Raw genomic sequence first — 7,069 nt, 5'->3', positions numbered from 1 at the left:
GCCACTGGCTTTTTGAGACATTGAGAGCACACAGCCATGGCTTTGTTATAATGGGCACCCCAGGGGAGCCTCGATCCCGGGTCGGGCTGGGGCTGAGATGCACTTTCCGGGCTGTGATTGAGGGCCAGGGGACAGGTCTGCCCACAGGTGTCAGTAGAGACCCAAAGCCCCTAGCACACACACCCGTCCAGTTATCTTACACCTCCTTCAAGCTGCCTTTAAGGATTACTTTAACCTGATCTTATTTGAATAGATATGCTCGAGATCCAGTGAGGGGTCGAGACAGAGTAACGCTAATTCTCCCTTCCCTCTGCCCATCAAACGAACCATCTACTCGGCGCAGAGTGGAACCGAAAATTCCTTAGCCTTAGTTGTTCCCATGTCCATTGGAATTTAAAATGCAGAGTGATTGTCGGTTCCAAGGGAGACCCTGCTTCCCCTGTTTGAAGGGGAGTATCACAGTGTGTATTTCAGCTGAGTTGCTGAAATGGTACCTGCACTCCCCTCGGGACTCCGTTATTCTAGCACGAGCACATCCCCTAGCCTTGTGCTAATCTGCCCCAATGCTGGGGAAAACAAACAGAGGGAAGGATGAGAGAAACCACTAATGTGTGACTGACGTCGGGGCTGATATTTATTGGATTCATAAGCCTGAGTTATTCATAGAGAGATGGGGGCAATAGAGTTGTCAGTGGCATTAGTAGTCTGTGCCAAGGGATAGAGGCACACACACACTGAAGGACAGCGATAAAAACACGCACACCGGGCAGGAGGAGGGAGACGTCCAGTCACCTCTGGCCAGCGCAGCTCGAATGAAATCTCTACCGGACCCCAAACTGGAGACTCTCACATCAAGACTTGATAAATGTGCCACTTCATTTCCCTGAGCCCTGCATCCCCTATGTGGCTAAACACGTCAACACTTCAGACCACATCCTTGCAGACTTTAGGATTTTTCCAACCAGCGTGGGTTTCAAAACCTGACATCTTGGATGCAAGAAGAAAGCTTTTGTGGACGGACCAAGCAAACGTTCAGCTGGCCGTGGCTGCTGAGAAGGAAGACAATATAGGCATTTACAGGCTGGACCTTCTGGAATCCTCGTTGAGAAGTGCTGGATGTGAGCTCCAGAGAGGTCTGCCTACCTCCCCATCCATACTTAGCCCGTGTTGCTCCCTCTTTCAAATATCACACAGCAACATCAAGAGGAACAGAGCCGCTTTCTTTCCCTGGGCGGGAAATGTCATCTCAAGATGTGTGATTTGTCTGGGGCAGGGTTTTTGTTTTTTGTTTTTGTTTTTAAATTATTTTTACTTTTCACCATCATTAAGTATTTTGGAATAAACTGACATTTGGTACCCCACCCCCATCCATGCCTCTCTTGGCAGCAGTTAATTTCTAGGTCTGGAATACTTTCAAAACCCACAAAGAACTAACTTCTATGAGCCACTTGGCTTTCAATCATAAATGTCACACACATAAACAATGTGTGTAGCACTGTCCCACGGAACACAATTAAAAGATGTAAATACAGGGTCTTTCAGACAAATCGACTGTGCAAATAAATATCCTGCGGAATGTTTTACATACGCGCATCTCTGAAATGATAAACACACACACGCCCATCTGTTTAAATCGTGAATGTCCGAAGTTTACACACAAGTAAGAGTTGGTGATACTATTTTTTTTCTTCCCAGACTATTAAAATGAAAGCACATTTGCGTGCAGAAAAAAAAAATTGGGTGCAGTCTAAAAATGATGTGTATTTCCAATGTATGTTTTTATATAAAGTGAAATTAGCCATCTTACTTGGCATTTACATTTCCCTTCTTCATGAGCGAGGTTCTGACAGGATTGCGTGTCTACCATATCTGCTGAAACCTGCTCAGTGTCACTATGACTTTTGAGGGACTAAGGTAAGAGCCGACCTGGGCTGTAAGCTCAGACCATCCCTTCCTCTGAGGCAGCTCTATGAAGCGCGCAGGGAAGAAACCATAAAGTGAGGTGAATGAGGATTCGTTAACATGGAGGCCCGCTCGGCCTGTAAATATTAGCACATCTGTCCGGCCTGTCACCCTGTCGTTTACATGGCAGCCGGGGTGTGGGGGTGCGGGGGGGGGCAGGCTGAGGCCAACTTTCTGTCATGCAGCTCAGCACGTGAGCTCAGACACGGGTGTGAGAGGAAGACATTTTAATTCTCACATCTACTCCTTAAAGTCAACACACTTTTGTGGATGCCAGTTTCTATCACGTTGCAGAGTATTTCGTGCTGAAAAACACGCTGTGATAGTGCTTGGAGAGGTAGGGAATGAGTAACTATTCTAAACAGACAACAGCCACAGTCACAAGCGCATCGGTACTTGGGGCCCTCATATACAAATGACCTCCCGCACAAGAGGGAGGTGACATCATGGATCTCCATCCCCTGCTGCAAACGTCCAAACCCACAGGGGGTTGACGTTTATGGCCCTGAGGTCCAAGCACCCTGGGTCTCTCTTCCACCCTCCAACAAAGGGGGATTGCAGGGCACGTTCTGTCAGAGTCATGGAATGTCTCAGAGTGGTGGGCCCTGCCATGAGGTATTGACCTGGAAGACCCAGAGAGGCTACGATGTGCTCTGAGAGCCAGTTAGGGACAGAGCCAGGTCTAGAATCTGGGTCTAGTCCAATAATTTTTTCTTTTGTTTTTTTTTTTTTTTTTTTGAGCAGTTTCAAGGTTTATGGAAGAAGATTGAGGAAAAAATTACAGACAGCTCCCATATGCCCTCTCCTTGATTCACCTCCGATTTCCCCAATTTGTAAAATACCATTTCGCGTAAGTGTGGAACATTTGTTACAACTGATAAGTCAGCATTGATAAGTTATTGTGTTTTTAAGGATTTTATTTACTTATTTGTCAGAGAGAAAGTGAGAGAGCACAAGCAGGGGGAGCAGCAGGCAGAGGGAGAAGCAGGCTCCTCGCTGAGCAGGGAGTCTGATGCTGGACTCGATCCCAGGACTCTGGGATCATGACCTGAGCCGAAGGCAGATGCTTAATCGACTGAGCCACCCGGGCGCCCCAGGACTGATGTTGTTAACCAAAGTCCACAGATTATATTAGGGTTCACTCTTTGTTTTGTACATTCTGTGGGTTTTGACGGATGTGTAGTGACATGTGTCCACTATTATAATATCATAGAACTTGGTTTCACTGCCCTAAAGACACCTTGTGCCCCACCTACTCATCTCTCCCTCCCTCTTCTCCAAACCCCAGCAACCCCTAAACATTTTCTATTGCCATAGTTTTGCCTTTTCCAAAATGTCATAAAGTTGGAACCATACTGCATGTAACCTTGTAGATTGGCTTCTTTTACTTAGCAATATGCATGCATCCTCCCTGGCCTTTGGTGGCTTGATAGCTCATTTCTCTTTGGTGTTGAATGATATTCCATTGTCTGGATGTATCAGTTTACCCATTTACCTAGTCAGGGACATCTCGGTTGCTTGCTTCCAAGTTTCGGCTGTTATGAATAAAGCGATTATAACAGTAACCTTTTTACCATGGTACATTCCTTTCACATGGATTCAGTATCAAAGGTCAAGTCTTTGCAAAAGGTTTTTCTGAAAGTGATTGCATTTGGCAGCATTTAGGTCCAGTCACTTGCCAGGGGTATCTGCCCCGTGTAAACTCTTGTCAATCTACAAGATCCCTCTATTCCAGCTCGGAGTAGCCCTACTGTAACATACCCGCCTGCCTCTTCAATGAAGCATCTTCTCAACCCAGAGGGAGGAACGACCAGATTGGGGTGGTTTGAATCCCAGCTCCACCGCTTTACTAGCTCTCTGCTTTCAGGCATGTTAGTTCTTGGAGTTCAGTTTTCCCATCTATACAATGGGTCTATCCACATTGCAGATTGCTGTATGGGTCTATGTCAAGGGCCGGGAATACCTTCTGACGCCTCAGTAAATGATGGTGCCTTCCTTCTCCTCCTCCTTATCACTGTCATTACCACCTCCCAATCCAGAACTGATTCTGCCTCCTCTGGATTCTTTCCTGTGTGTGTCCATGTCATGTCTCCAAACTAGAGTGTGTGTGTGGGGGGAGAGTGCACGCGCACATGCACACGCATGTGTGCACAGTAGAGTATGGTGCTTAACCCTTTGGCACACACAGGGCTAGGAGCAGGGTTTTGAATTGCATTCCTTTTGGTATTAAATGGGCGACATTCAGCAAGAACAACCCCTGTGTTTGTGGAATCCCGTGCCAGCTAAGGTCTTTGTCTCTGTATGGGATGTGCCAGTGTCCCTAAACACCATTTTTGCTGGGGCTGCAGGAGAACACTCTTCCTGGGTGTCCAGAGGATTTCTGAAAGAATAAGAGGACAACCATCTCAGGGGAGGGTATCAGAGAGTGGCTAGTGTTCTGTGCTCTTCCCTCCATTACTCAAGGCTAAGGATCTCTTTGGAGGATAATCCAGACCCTCCTCCCTTCAACTGCTGCTTTCCTGCCCCAGATCCAAGCTAACCCTGGGGATGCAGACTGAGACGAAATCGCAATGATGGAAGTTTTATCGGGAGTGAGAAATCTATAAATGAGTGGGAAAATTAGGAAAACAAATAACTTGTATTGAAGTGGATCCTACAAATCTGATCAGATCTGGGAGTATTTTCTGTAGAAATAATGCAACGTGATTATGCACATAACCCAGTCGCTGATGGGATGTTACCTCCAAGGAATTCTTGAGTCTGCTGTGCAAATCACATTATTGGTCTTAGGTTTAACAGTATGGATCAGCAAACCTTTTCTGGGGAGGGCCAGATAGTAAATAGTTTTAGGCTTTGGGGGCCATAGAGTCTCTTGCAGCTAGTCCGCTGCCCTATTGCAAAAGGAGCTGCAGATAACATGTAAACAAATGGGATGGTTGTGCTGTACTGAAATGTAAGTTTCATATTATTTTCACGTGTGACGAAATATTATTCTTTCTCTTTTTTATTAACCATTTAAACATGTGAAACCCACAGTCGTAGCCCATTGGGTTTTCAAAAACAGGTGGCAGCCGGTTAGGCTGTAGTGGGCTGTTCCCCTGGATTCCAACAACACAGAGAAAATTGGCTTAGGTGGAGTTGGGGTGAGTCAGGCACAGCTCTTTGGCAGGTGAAGTGGAAACAATGAATGAGAAATTCGGTAGCCCTTTGTCTCATCGCTTTCATTCTGAACCCAAATCCATAGATCTACCTATCGCCTCACATTAAGTTGATCAAGTTAGTGCAGTATTTCTCAAACTTGGCACCATTGACATTTTGGGCTAGATGATTTGGGGTGGGGAGGAAGGGGCGTGTCCTTTCCATTGTGGGATGTTCAGCAGTGTTGCCAATTTCCATCCGCTGGATACTAGAGGTAACCCTCCCCTCTCTAACCAAAAACATCTTCGGATATTGCCAAATGTCTCCTGAAGGCAAAATCGATCCTAGTTAAGAGATGCTGAGCTAGTGAACCTGGGAAGTCAGTGTCCCCTTAGCAATCGACTAATTGGGCAAGAGAAGCGTGTGCATGTGCGTGTGTGTGTTTGTCCCCTGACAGGGCAGTCTGCCCCAGATTCTCACACAGGAGGGAGAAGTGACTAGTTGGCCTTCTCAAAGAAAAAATGTCATCACAAGTAATGCTCCCCCTGAAGGGGACACTCGCTCAGGGAAGACGACCCCCTGGTCTAATCATTAGCAATCAAGTCAGGCTCCACAGCAAGTAAATAGGACTCCTGGTGTTTAATAAGACCTTTATTTCATGACTATCCTTTGAGTGGCAATGAAAATGTCTTTTTAGTGAGGAAAATGCTTCCTCCTTTTTATAGAAAAGAAGCCTCAGAGGGAATAGAATCATTTCACTCCTTGACCAGGAGGAGGGGGAAAAAAAAAAAAAGATAAAAGAAAGTAGGGAAGGGAAAAGGAGGCTCTTAGGAGGTGGTGGGGGAGTGCTTAAATTCAAAGGAAACTTTGACCTGCTTTAACCTGGGTTTCCAGTTTTAAAATGTTGACTAGAAACTGCTGTGGTGTAGATCTGGACGCTGTTCAGGGTCTGGTCCTTCGTGTACTATCAGGAGCTATTCATGATCTTATATTAAGAACCTGCCTTGTGAACATACAAGCACACAGTCTAAAAAGCACAACTGAATAAAACAACGGGCACAGCTATTTACTTAGGGAACACCTTTCTTCCCTGGTTCTTCGCTATTTCTGGCGAAACTGACATAGCGATGTATAAGTATTAGTTTTGCTGAAATGAGTATCAACCTTATGGGCATTGTGATTTCCTTTGGCTATGGCTAGGAACACAAGTCAAGGTTGAGCTGTTTGCCAAGAGCCTCCACGTCTCCCCTTCCCACAGCCTGCCCCCAACCCAAAACTCTAAAGCAAACTCAAATAACCTCAAGCCCTTCAGCCCTGTGGAGGAAGTTAATTGGAATCACCCAAGTGGGTTATTGCTCCTCCTTCACTCGTTTGCCACAAATCAGTTTGTTTTTATTTGCCTCAAAACCCCCATTAAATAGAATTTGTCTTGTAGCATACAAATCATTTCCCATGACCAAAATGCAGATCTGTCTCCTTTTCCTAGGAAAGAATCTGAGCTATGTTTCTTCTCAACAAATCCCTATTCCCCAACCTCCATTATGCATCTCACCATGTTTTGTCTGCTTGTCTTCTGATTCCAGCTGTGTCTTTTTCATTATCATGCCTCTGTGTCTCAGGACAAACATCATCAGGTCGGAGCAAGGTAAGGATGCCGGGCGTACACTGTGAACCCGAACTCAGTTCTTACGAGCCAGCATCCTTAACCAGTGACCTACACCCCCTCACTGTTGACAGGAGAATTTTTTTTTTTTCCTAATGCATATTTTAGTCTTGATTGACCATCAACCATATGGCATGATTGTCCTGTGGGTAAGTTTATTATTAACAGCTCACAGCTGGAGTTAGAATAACTACACGCGGCTGTGACATTGCACTAATTGACCAAGACACGTCTGAGAACAAGATGCAGAAAGTGGCCATTGCCAATGACTTCAAGCACAAATGGAGAGCTTAGTGGGCAAGTCCG

Source organism: Mustela putorius, unplaced genomic scaffold (assembly GCF_011764305.1).
Source record: "Mustela putorius furo isolate JIRA1106 unplaced genomic scaffold, ASM1176430v1.1 tig00003845_pilon_pilon_pilon, whole genome shotgun sequence".
Taxonomy (NCBI): domain Eukaryota; kingdom Metazoa; phylum Chordata; class Mammalia; order Carnivora; family Mustelidae; genus Mustela; species Mustela putorius.
Note: the sequence above shows the minus strand (reverse complement) of the source record.